We start from the raw sequence: 12,687 nt of genomic DNA on the forward strand, positions 1-12,687 counted from the left end.
CTCGTACTTTATCATTTAATCGTGTTTTACTAATAAAGACGTTGAGAGTTTGCGTGATTTCATCAAACGCACTGGTGTGTCGTGGTGTCCCACCAGACGTCACGCGTCACCCCCTGAGCAGCTTAAAGGCCGATGTCGAGGGCGACAGGAGCATCAAAGATTCGGGAGGAGAGAGCGGAACGGAGTCTGCACAGTACCCTTCGCACAAGAAGGAGTCAGGAGGTTGCCAACAGTGTGAACTACAGGATCCGAACTAGAAATGCATAAATGGACACAGAAAGGACAGGATCCGTGCAGGTGACATTGGGCAGAGGCTTAGTGGGGTGAAGGAGAAGATGAAGCGACCCCAGTCTTCAAGCCTGGCCACGAAGACGATGACCCCGGGACAAGCAAGGGACTGAGAAGCCCAAGAGGCGTTTTCACGTTTTTTAGGGCCTGACGATCATCTCGACTCGGCTGGGGTTTTGCAAGGATTAGAAGGAATACGTTTTGCACACCAGGCGCACGGAGGTGCTGGCGGGGGAGGTCGTGGCAACTCTTTATCTTTCAAACATAATCTTGGGGATCTACGAGTCACGACTTTTAAAGGCTGGCTGCTCCCTGCTGAGAGCTGCTTCTTTTTCCTTCCCACCTGCTTTATTCTGTGCCCCATATACGGCTCTCTGCCTTCTCGAAAAACCCTCTTCCTGGGTCTGAAGCACAAGCGGAAGAATTTTCTCTTTCCACAAGCATTGATCAGAACTTCTGGACTGCCGGCCTTCCCCCGGGTTAGGGAAGAGAGTCACTACCCTTGAAACTCTTAGGATCCGCTTCAGTTTTCACAGGAGCATCCAAACATGCCCAGTTCTCTTGTCCCAGAATCCCAAGAGCACTGGAAGGGCCTCCAGGGCTCAGAGAAGGTGAATGGCTCGTAAGTGACGGCAAACGTCGTGTTAGCGAAGAGCTCTGTAACAAGGCAACTCTAGGTACGATTATCTCAGAGTTCCTTCTGGAAACAGTAAGAAAGCTTTGCTCTCCGTGAAATTCATCTTGGGATTTAGTTTGAGCAAACCTTAGCCAGACCCGCAGCAAACGGGAAGTTTCTAAACACCGACACGCTGCCCTATAACTCTGCAAAAAGAATTCGTTCAGTCAACAAATTTTGAGTGCCGCGTTCCATTGACAAAAAAATTCTAACAGACCTAATAACTATGCTTGTTTCAAGTCTACTTTTAACAGAGCGAAAGCTTGGAAAAGCTCCAACACAAAACAAACACCAATGAAGCCACTGTAATGAGAATGAGGCATTTACTATTCTCCACTGTATACACGGCTCCCGGCAGTGGGGCCCGCCAGCCGTTGGGTTGAAGGCTCCGTTTCCCCAGTAAGACTGGCGCTTTCTGGAAAAGAAGGTGACTTTCAATTTTGGCTGGGCAACGCCGGAAGTCAATTAATAGTAGAGGTCTTTGATTAAAATTTCTTCAGGGATTTGGTGAAAGAAAGCTACATATTGAAATTCAGCGAGACTGAATCGAAAACACAGCCTTTTTAAGGGTGAATTCTCAGGCCACGGTTTCACGATTTTTGCTCTTTGTTAAAACCAAAGGCTGCCGTTAGCTGATGTGGGATCACCCTCTGAAGAGCACTCTGGGCTCAAATCTTTTATTGACGCACATATTAAATGTGACGCCCTTGGGAGGTGCGGCAGGGACGGCTGTCCCTGTCCCCCAGAACTTGTAACAGAGAACAGGAAATGAGACACGTAAGTCACTATGACACGTCAAAGTAGGCTGTGAAGCTGAGTCTGTGTGCTGTGGCGATTCAGGAGTCATTGGCACTTCTGGCTGATTAGTCCCGGGGTCCCTCACTAGGGGGAGATTCTGCCCCGAGGGGATGCTCGGCCACGTCTGGAGACAGTGGTTGTATGACGTGTGTTGGGGGGTGGGCCCTACTGGCAGGTGAAGGCCAGGGATGCTGCCAGACGCCCTGTGATGCTCAGGACGGCCTCCCCGCCCTCCAGCCAAGAACGATCGGCCCCAAAGTCAACAGCACTGGGGTGACGAGACCCGGCTCTACTCTTCCCTGTCCCCACTCAGTTCACCAATTAAAATCTCAAGGCTCCCTGGCCAGAGGGCCCTGGAGAAGGGTCTTGAGAGAAGAGTAAGGTTGTCATCAGCAGCAATGACATTCCAGAGAGAGGAGAGACAAACGTATAGGACCTCTTGCAGTAGGGCAAGCCCAACTGGAGAAGTTGTGAGACGAGACAACGAAAGGGAGATGGGGCTGGAGGAGACAAGGCTTGAACGCCAAGCTAAGCACGATGTGGCTACAACAAAGGGGAGGGGCCAGTCCAGCAGTCTGGCTACCAGAAGTAGAGAGAAAGGGCCCATCGGTCCGTCCTCCTGACACAGCCCAGAAGAGCCGTGCAAGGTGGTCAGGACGAGACGAAGAGAGAAGTAAGAATCATGAGACCGAGGGACCCAGGTCTCTGGGTGATTACGGAGCGCACTTATTGGTGCCGAGCTAAAGGCTGGCGGAATTCTGCTTCCAGAACAGAAAGGAGGGCTGGGCTACTTGCCGAAGGATGAAGGACGCTGGCCACCACTGGAGCTAGGATGAGAGAAGCAAGGCGTCCCGCGCAAACGGGAGGAAGGCAGAAGCTTGCAAGGCAGCATCGAGTGGGGGGCACCCTCTAAGCACCGCCACACCCAACCCCACCACTCTGCAGTTCGTTAAATTAAATAACTGCAACTGACGGCTCCTTCTTTGGCACATTGAGTCCCCCGGGTGGGTACGATCCAGCTGACAAAGGCATGCCCAGCTGTGAAGGGAGGCCGGCAATGAACCGAGTGGTACACGGCTTCCAGAAACACTTTCCATCCACTCCATTTCTCAGTGTAAGCGTCGGCCGTTTACCACACTGCAACTTACACAATTGAGACGCTCCTGAAATAAACCCGGATCGCGCTTTCACTGTCGTCTGAATGTCAGCTGCCAATGGTCGCTAACAATCTGAAAGCTCTCCAGCACCTTCTCGCCTCTCTCCTTCCCATATGATGATATGTTAACACGCTTAAGTATCCGACTAATTAGAAGCCCCTCAGATGTTTGATATTTGGGGGTCCACAGATATTTGCTGAACGACGGAGACCCCAGGGAGCGCCCTCCATAAAGAAGTCCCTGTGAAAGAGAATTCTTCTAGAAAACCAAGAATTCTTTTAAAAACCGGAAGCACATCCTTCAAGCTGTTTTCTGTGGATCTGGAACTGCAAATATATTTTTTCTCAAAGCAGGCTATATCTGGCCGAACGGGAGTGGTGAGGGAAAGCGCCGGGTGGTGTTTGCTCCGCGCTCTCTCTGGCCGGGGTGGAGCAGGAACACATTTTTGTGGGCTGGTAATTTTTTTGGAAACTGCTTCCAAGGCCTTACCCCACGGGTCACCTTTTGGACGGAAACGTATCCTGGAAACACGGCACTGTTTCTAAAAGATCAACAGTTTGCATTTTAAAAATATAAGCGTGATTAAGTGTTGCTGGGACTTTAGGAATGGACTTCTATGTTATTAGCACGATGGCAACAGTTTTCCGGGGAGACAGGCACTTGTGAGCCAAGTCTTGCGCCTTCCTGTGGGGACTTGTATCTTTTCCTTTTTGCCATGGGGCTGCTTCCAGGCTAATCCTTCTGGGCTCTGTCGGCCTCATGCTTCCTGGTGCTCAGTCCTGGAGTTAATTCCCCCTTTTCTCTGGTTCTCCCTCCACCTAAGAATCTCTTCAAAACCTCCTCTGTTCGGCATCATTTACAGTCGCCAAGAGGTGGAGGCGACCCAAGTGTCCATCAACGGATGATGGAGAAACCCAATGCAGTCCATCCACAACTGGAATATTACACAGCCCTGAAAAGGAAGGGGATTCTGACACCTGCTCCAATGTGAACGGACCCTGAGGACATGATGCTCAGTGACATGAGCCAGACACAGAAGGACACACACTGTGTGGTCCACTTGCAGGAGGTCCCCAGAGGAGCCACATCCACAGAGACAGAAAGTGGATGGGGGGTCAGGGGCTGGGGGAGGGGTGGGGAGTCAGTGTTTCATGGGGACAGAGCTTCCATTTGGGAAGATGGAAAGTTCTGGAAAGAGTGGTGATGGTTACACAACAACGTGAATGTACTTAATGCCATTGAGTTGTACACTCATATGTGGTTAAAATGATAAGTTTTATATTATGTATATTTTGCCAAATTAAAAAAAAAAACAACCTTTCCTCTGTTGACTCTCCATGGCTTTCTTGCCGCTTGGATTCTGCAGGCTGCGCCGTTGTCCTTTGCTCCTTGCCCTCCACCCTCTTCTTGGGTGATCTCATCCATCTTCATGACTGAAATGATGGGTCATAGGCGGCCAGCTCCTAAATCCTGCCCTCCAGCCTGGACAGCCCCACCCCAGCTCCAGACTCCGAAATCAGCTGCCTCCTGGGAAACTGTCCCCACTCGGATGTCCCACAGACACGTCACGCTGGCCAAGCCCACCACTGGACTCACTACTCCTGCCCACCACCAGCTTCTCGGGGGGTGACCTGCCTGACTCCCTGATGCGACACTTTCCACCTGACCCCATGTCAGACCCTGGGAACCGCCCTCGGCTCCTCGCTCCAGACCCCAAGCCTTCTGACACATCTCCCCACGTCTCGCCTCATCACAAGGCTGCTGCCCCCCAAACCTGTCAGCCCAGCGCCAGAGAGACAGGGCCCACCTGTCCAGCCAGGGCTCAGCCAACTTTTCCTGTAAAGGCCCAGACAGTAAATACTTGGGGCTTTGCTGGCCACATTCTGTTTCTGTTGCAAACATTCAATTCTGCCGTTACCTCGCAAAAGCAGCCAGAGACGGCATGTACGTGGGCGCGTGTGGCCGTGATCTAATAAAACTTTACTGACAGAGACAGGCCACAGGCTGGATCTGGCCCGAGGGCCACGGTTTGCGCACCCCCACTCTCCCCTCTAACCCAGTCTCCCTTGTGCCCTGAAATCACGTGGCAGGAGCTGCTTGCGGGTTCCAGAAAACACCGCCACTCCCCTCCCCTCCCCGGCCCTCCCGTCTGCCTGCAGACGCCCCTCCCAAGATTCAGCTCAAGGCCACCTCCTTCTGACCCCTTTCCTGGCCGCTCCAGGGGAGGCGCCTCCCTCCTCTGTGCATCACCGTGCCCTACAGCGACACTGGGCACAGCCCCTTTGTGAAACGGTCTCGCCCTCCTAGTTGGCCTTTGGAACCTCCCAGGATAGTTGTGGACACAGAGCAGCGAATGAATGAATGACAGACAAACGTCAGAGGTCGGGACAGCACGTCTCCCAGCAAGTGGCCGGACACCACCGAGCTGACAGCTACGGACAGAAAATCTACCGACCATCTAACATACACTTCGCAGAGCACGCAGACCCCTCCCTGGCCTCCAGGGCCCTCGGCCTCTCCTCCTCTCGCTCCGCAGGCATCAGCCACGCGGCCGTCTTTCTCTGCCTTGACCGGGTCCAGCTGATTCCTCCCACGGCTGCCCCGTCTGGAAAGTTCTTCCCTCTGAACTCCACAGGGCCGGCTCCCTCTCATCATTTCGGTGCCAGCTCAACTGTCACTTCCTTAGACACCAGTAGCCCAGTTCTTACACACACACACACGCGCGCGTGGGCGCGCACACACACGCATGCTCAATAACTACCGAGATCTCGGCAGAAAATAGACTTACTGTATATAGCACATCTGGGCTTCGTTACATGGAACATGACAAATAATCACCCCGTTGGGCCGTTACATGTAAGTTCTACGTATTTTTAATGGCTTTGTGACATTTTTTTTTTGGTCATTTTTAAACATGGACTGCAGGAGCTGTAACGTGATTCACGGCGTCCGAAATCCGCTTGCTGTAGGTAGCATCCATAGGTTCGGGAAGTGGACTATATTTTTGGAAATTCACACAAGTCACGAGAATTAAAAATAAGACCAAGGAGTTGCCAGGGCGTAAAACAGGGTTTTAAGACAGGCAAAACCTATGTATCATCCAACAGGAATGCATTTCAGGAAAACAGGAGTGGGGGCAGCAAGGCGCAGGGCCAGGCTGTCTGCTCCTGAGGGCCTTGCTCAAGCGCTGGCATGAAGACGCGGCCGGGGCTCCCTTCCAAGTGGCTGACTTCCCGACTTTGACCGGGTTGGCACCTACGAGCCAGCGATAACAGAGAAGAGAAACCAGTTTTCAAATGTTCTCATCTGTATGTTCTGCCCACAGAGCTGGCCCCCTGACAAAACCCGTCTGAAAGGTGATGGCTGGGCACTAACTTCAGCTGGACCTACCCCACAACCCAGATGTGGGACTTGGCGTTCCTTTTTTGCTTGTTTTTGTTTGGGCCGAGCCCTGACGCCTGCAGAGTGACAGGTTTGTGCCAGGGAACTTCGACGATAATTGAAGGGCATTTCCCACCTAAAAACAGACAGCGCGAGGCTCAGCCACTCGGTCAAGCAAGACATAGTTCATAGTTCTGGATGTCCCCTCAGCACTTGGGACTGGGCAGGAAACCAAAACAAAAAAATAAATAATCCCGGGCCACTTCCGACCGTTTGCTTCATTATAACAACAACAACAACAACAACAGTAATAATAATAGGGGCCAGCCCTGCAGCATAGTGGTTAAAAGTTCCCTATGCTCAGTTTGGCGGCCCGGGTTCGTGGGTTCAGATCCCAGGCATGGACCTACACCACTCCTCACCCATGCTGTGGCAGTGACCCACGTACAAAATAGAGAAAGACCGGCACCGATGTCAGCTCAGGGAGAATTTTCCTCGAGCAAAAAAAAAAAAAAAAAAAAACGAGGAAGATGGGCAACAGATGTCAGCTCAGGGTGAATCTTCCTCAGCAAAAAAAGAAAAAAATAATAATAATTGCAGCTACTCTTTGTTGAGCACCTATTTGGGCCGGGCCCTGTCCTAAATAGTTACAGATATTCTTTCTAAGATAGCAACCATACGAGCTATTATTATCTGGTTCACAGATGCCAAACCTTTCCCAGAGTCACGCCACACTTTAACCCCTTCTTTGCCAGGCCCCAGAGCACACGTCTGCAGTGTCCCGCGCCAGGACCCAAACTTCTTCCTTTCCTCTTCCCTCTGCTCCCATTCGTTCCACCTGAGCTACACCGAGTCACAGAGATGGTGACATGTGGCAGCCAGCTCTGCACTTCTACCCATGCTTTCCCCAGAGGTGTGCAGGAACCCACTTATTTATTCACTTAACAAATATTTATTGAGTGTCTGCTTGGTGCCAGAATTATCCTCAGCCCGGTGGATACAGAAGTTAATAAAACAGGTGGGGCTTCCCCCCCACCCCCACCCTGTCACGGAGCCGACATTCTGAGAGGGGACAGCGAGAGTAAAATAAACACACGTAATACACATCCACAGTGCTGAGACGGCGGTGAATGCTAAGGAGACAAGGAAGCAGAGAAGGCGGCTAACGGTGCCGTCCCTCTTGAGCGGGTGGCCTGGCAAGGTGACATTTGAGAAAAGACCTGAAGGAAGCGAGGAAGCAGCCCCCCAGCTACCTGGGCCAAGAGCTTCCCAGGAGGGCGTTTGAGGAACTTCCAAGGGGCCTTCGGGGTTGAAGTGGAGTGAGCGCACGGGATCATGGTGGGAAATGAGGCCAAAGAGGTATTGACTTGGGGGGCCCCAAGGGCAAGGAGACTCTGGCTTCCGCTCCAAGTCGATGGGAGCCATGGGAGGGTTCAGAGCGAGGAACACACAACAGGACGCAGCATCCCCCCCAGGGTAAGAGGCTGGAATCCTCTGGGTGAGGGGTGCTGGTGGCTTGGACCGGGGGGCGGGCAGTGGAGGTGGAGAGGTGTGGTCAGACTCGAGGTTTCCGGTGAAAGTGGAGTCAGCAGGATTTGCTGATGGCTTGAGAGAAAGAGATGAATCCAGAAAGACTCCCAACTTTGGGCCTGAGCGACCTGGAGAAGCCGGCTGATACTCACTAAGGACGGCGGAGCCTGGGAGGAGCAGATCTGGGGGGACCATCTCCAGCTCAGCTTGGCCGCCTTGCGTTTCAGTTGCCCATCGGAGTCCACCTGGACGTGTCCAGCTGGCAGCCGGACAGACTCTTCTCCTGGGAAGAGCCTAGAATCCTGTCTCCTCCCCATCATCTTAGCCAGCCCAGCCTTGCCAGGCACAAATTCCCCCAGACCCGTGCTGGGCTCCTTCTCTCATCCTCCTCCCCTCACTCCTTACCCCACACCCCTCCTTGATCCTGGGTCTTTCTCTCCTAAAGTTCTCCCTTCTTTTTTTTTCTCTAAGAATTCCTTTGCTGATCTTGGGGTTTCTGAGACGCCACCCCAAGCAGACGAAACTGCTTTTCAATTTTCTCTCTAATCCCCAACACATATTCGATCCATTCATTCACTCGACAAATTAAGTACACACTCTGTGCCAGGCACAAGTCTAGAAAACGCGGCCCACGGAGGAGCTAATCGGCATTTAGATTCTAGAAAGGGAGTCAAAATGCCCTTTTTCATACATAAGTCCACAATCCCTTATAACAATGTCGACAGCCAAAAAGCTTTGAAAACTGAAAGTTTTTTTGTAAATTTGGCATGGACTCATTTGGCCACAAAACCCGACCTGAACTGGCTTGACGTTATTTATCATCCTTATCTATCCTATTTAGTAGGAATATTCATACAGTTTAGTGTAGAAAAATGGATGTGTTTGCTGGGTGTGCCCTGGGCCAGGAACTTCAGACACCGGACCAGGAGCTGTACTCCGGTGTCCCCGAGTTCACCGAGGGTCCTGACAAGCGGGACAGTTTCCCTGAGAACTCCCCTTGCTCTTTAAATAGTTTCACATTTTACAAATAAGTAGGTGTGTATGGCGGAGGCATATTATTTAAATCAGCGAATTAATAAGAGGCAAGTATATTATGATAAGATATGGTTCCTTCTGGTCTTGGAATTTTACGAGCAAAGCAACCACATGTGACTACAAAAATCCCCACACGTATAATCAAAATTTTCTCGATTATACTATTAAAGTTAACTTAATGAAATATTGATGAATATTAATTAATTTTAAGTCTAATATGATACAACAAATTACATCTAAGGAAGAAGAGCCATATAAACAAGTTCCCAGCATCTGCATTTCTGGCAAATAGCCCCATCCTGGCAGCACTTCAATGATAAACGTGGTTAAAAGGGGACTATTAGTGCTACGAACACATATTAAGGTAATGCGTGCCCTTCACCTTAAAAAAGCAAATATCAACTGAATTTCAAAGGCCTTGTTCCATTACTTGGGGTAATAATAACTCTGTCCTTCTCCCGGATGCCCCGTTCGAGCATCTCAGTGGTTTATCTGGGACAAGAGAGGAAGGCACCTAAAGAGTTAAATAATTCAGTATTGCTTACACTGCAGGGGTAAACCGTGTCCGAATTCATTTCCTTCTTTAAAAAACTACCAAAGTCCCTTCTCACACTTTCTCAAGCCTGTTGTCCCAGGCAGACTGGTGATTAAGGAAATTAAGTTCCTTTGCTGGGGAGGGCTCACCATTCACGCTTCCTTCTCTGCTCAGAGCCGGTGAACAGCCATTTCTAAGGTTATCTTAGAGTCAGCTGAAATCTTTCAACTTGAGCGGGAGAAAGAACAGGTTGCAAACCCGGGGATGCCCCAGGACGCCGTAAGGATCTTTAAGCAAACACAATGTTTCAGAGCATGAAGCAAAAACAGAAAAACACGTCGACAAGAGGTGCAGGCAAAAAAAAAAAGGTTTTTGTCGTTGACGTTTTGGGTCATTATCATTACTATTATTTTGTTGGGGAAGTCAGTCGAAACTGAGAGGCCTGTCTAAGGTTTGATATTCTGGCTTCGCAGAGAGAAAGCTGATTGAGAAGGGGAAGAAAACGCTGAAAGTCTACACTGACAGTTAACTGCACAAAGCAAGAAAACAAGTGTGTGCGTGTGTGTTGGGGGGGCCCCCCCTGCATAATAAAAGCCCCCCCCCAAAGCAGGAAGGAGGTCTATGGGGAAAGGCAGCTGCCACGCGCGCTGCATCCTGCCCTTCTCCCTCATTCCTGCGGGGCAACAAGGAGGTTAAAATTAGGACGATGAACCACCCCCGCCGCCGGAATGGCCGGGACAGTCGGCCCCGGGGGCCCCTGAAATAGCCACCAGCATCGGGAAACCCAACTCGCCCAGCGCAGCCGCGAGAAAGAGCGAGCGGGCCGGGGCCGGAGGGAGCGCCCGGGCTTCTCCGGGAGGGAAAAGCACGGGAATCAAGAGCCTTTGGGGGCGTGGGGGTGTGTTTGGGGGGAGGGGGTTCAGGGGTGGGGTTTGGATTCACAAACACACGCACTCGCGCAACCTCAGTTTCGGCCACGACTTGGGCTCTTGATACAAAATAATAATTTAATTTAATTTAATTTAATTTTTTTTTTAAGAAAAAGACCTTTGCGCGAAACTTTTCTCGCTTCGCGATCAGTCCAAATAGGGGGAGGTGCCGGCGCGCGAAGGGGCTTCCTGGGGGGCGTGGAAGGACAGGCGGACCCAGGATCCCCCCCAAACCCAGGAATGTGGGGTGAAAAGGCAGAGAGGGGAGGAGCGTCCGAGGAGCACTAAGTGAGAGGATTTGGGGTGAAAAGATGAGAAACGGGTCCCCGGGAAGCCCGATTCTTAAGAAGTTTGTGGCGAACAAGTGAGAATGGGGGAGGGTTTCTCCCCAAGACAGGCGCACCGAGTTGTGGTGAAAAGAGTCAGAAAAGGGCTCCAGGGGCGCCCTCAAATTCAGGATTTTGGGGGGATCAAAACGAGAAGAGGGTCCCCGGGACACCCCCAAATCCACGAATAAGGGGGTAAAGGTGAGAAGGGAGTCTTAGGGGCTCTCCCAGATCCGGAGTTTGAGGTGAGGAGGGAGACAAGGTTCCCGGGGGCGCCCCGATTTCAGAGACTGGGGGCGCGAAAGGGAGACGAGGGGACCCCGGGCGCCCCGAAACTCAAAGTTTTGTAAAAAGTGAGGCGACGGGTCCCCACTTCCCCCCGAGTTCGGTACCAGGGCGGGAGGGGTCCCCGGGCACCCCCAAACTCAAAGTTTTAAAAAGAGAGGCAATGGGTCCCCACTGTCCCCCCGAGTTCAGTCCAGGGCGGGAGGGTTCCCCGGGCACCCCCAAACTCAAAGTTTTTCAAAAGGGAGGCAATCGGTCGCCACCGTCCCCCCGAGTTTGGTTCCAGGCCGGGAGGAGTCCCCGGGCACCCCCAAACTCAAAGTTTTAAAAAGGGAGGCGATGGGTCCCCGCTGTCCCCCGAGTTTGGTTCCAGGGCGGGAGGGGTCCCCGGGCGCCCCCAAACTCAAAGTTTTAAAAAGGGAGGCGATGGGTCCCCGCCGTCCCCCGAGTTTGGTTCCAGGGCGGGAGGCGTCCCCGGGCGCCCCGAAACTCCGCCGCGCCTGCCGGACGGGGGGCGCGGAGGCGGGTCCCGTGGCCGCCGCCCCGGACGCGTGGGGGACCCGCGACCCCCGACCGCGGCCCCGCCGCCCCCTCGCCCCGCCGGGCCTGCCGCGGCGGCCGCATCGGTCACCTGGAGTTCGGGCCGGGAGTTCGGGCAGCGGCTCCCGCGGCGGCGGCGGCGGCTGCTGCGTGTTGGTCCCCGTTGGTAAGTAACAGTCTCCACGGCTACAGTCTCTATGGCGGCGGCGGTGGCGGCGGCGGCCGCTCCTCCTCCGGCTCCTCCTCCCGCTCCCGCTCCCGCCGCCCGCCTCGCGCCGCCCGCACCGGGCGGGGCGTTGTTACCGGCAACGGTTACCAGGCTCCACGCCCCACCCCCTCAACGGCCCGCCCCCGCGGCGCGAGGGGGCGGAGCGCGAGGCCCCGCGGCTCCCCATTGGTCTCTTCCGGCGCCCGTCAGAGGGGGGGCGTTCCCCGGCGAGGAAGAGGGCGAGGCCCGACCAATCGCCGCGAACGGGGGCGGGGCTTGGCGGGAAGCGCGCGCGGCTCGGAGGGTGGGCACGCGGGAGGCGCGCGCGGGCCCGGGGCTGGTGGCGCGGCCCCGGGAAGGCCGAGTTTGGGGGCCTTTCGTTTATTCCACAAACGATCACCGGGCATCCAGACAAGAGTCTGGGTCCGGGGTCAGCGAATTTTGTCCCGCGGGCCTCATGGGTCCCGCTGCCTGTTTTTCACGGCCAGCTGAGGATTTTTAAATACTTTTTAAATGATTGTAAAAAAAATCAAAAGAATCTTTTGTGGCATGTGAAAACTATGTGAAACTCTATTTTGTTTTATTGAATTTAGTATTTTCAACTCCTTTAAGAGGTGGCACACTGTGGCCCCGGGGGTCAAATTCTGCCTTCCTGTGTTTGTCAATAAAGTTTTATTGGCACACAGCCACCTCATTGCTTTAAGTGACACGTGGAAAGCTGCTTTCACTCTACAGGGACAGAGTTGAGTAGTTGCCCAAAGATGAAATGGTTTAAGCAAAGCCCAAAATATTTAGTATCTGGCCCTTCACGGAAAATGTTTGCCAACCCTCTTCCCTCCTCCCACCCCCTGAGATGGTAGGTTCAACTATGAATAGGACAAACAAGAGACCTTTATAGAGCTTTTATTCTGGTGAGGGGACATTGACCATAAACAGAATAAATGAGTGAACAGCCTTGTTCTGAGAAGAGGCAGGCAGGGTAATTCAAGGGAAGACTAA

At 52.9% G+C, this 12,687-nt stretch overlaps 1 protein-coding gene across 4 annotated transcripts in view; it reads right to left on the reverse strand.

Annotated features, from left to right (window-relative positions):
* Positions 1-11,772, reverse strand: part of RFX2 (regulatory factor X2) — a 92,052-nt gene extending 80,280 nt beyond the window's left edge. For 2 of the 4 annotated variants that reach the window (XM_070622711.1, XM_070622708.1), the window contains exon 1: positions 11,572-11,757. The gene's annotated coding sequence lies outside the window, so the exon portion shown is untranslated. Of the gene's footprint in view, positions 1-11,571 lie in introns of all 4 variants that reach the window. The other 2 variants (XM_070622707.1, XM_070622710.1) reach the window with 2 other exon arrangements.
* Positions 11,773-12,687: the final 915 nt, after the last annotated feature.

This window comes from Equus przewalskii, chromosome 6 (genome assembly GCF_037783145.1).
Source record: "Equus przewalskii isolate Varuska chromosome 6, EquPr2, whole genome shotgun sequence".
Lineage (NCBI taxonomy): Eukaryota > Metazoa > Chordata > Mammalia > Perissodactyla > Equidae > Equus > Equus przewalskii.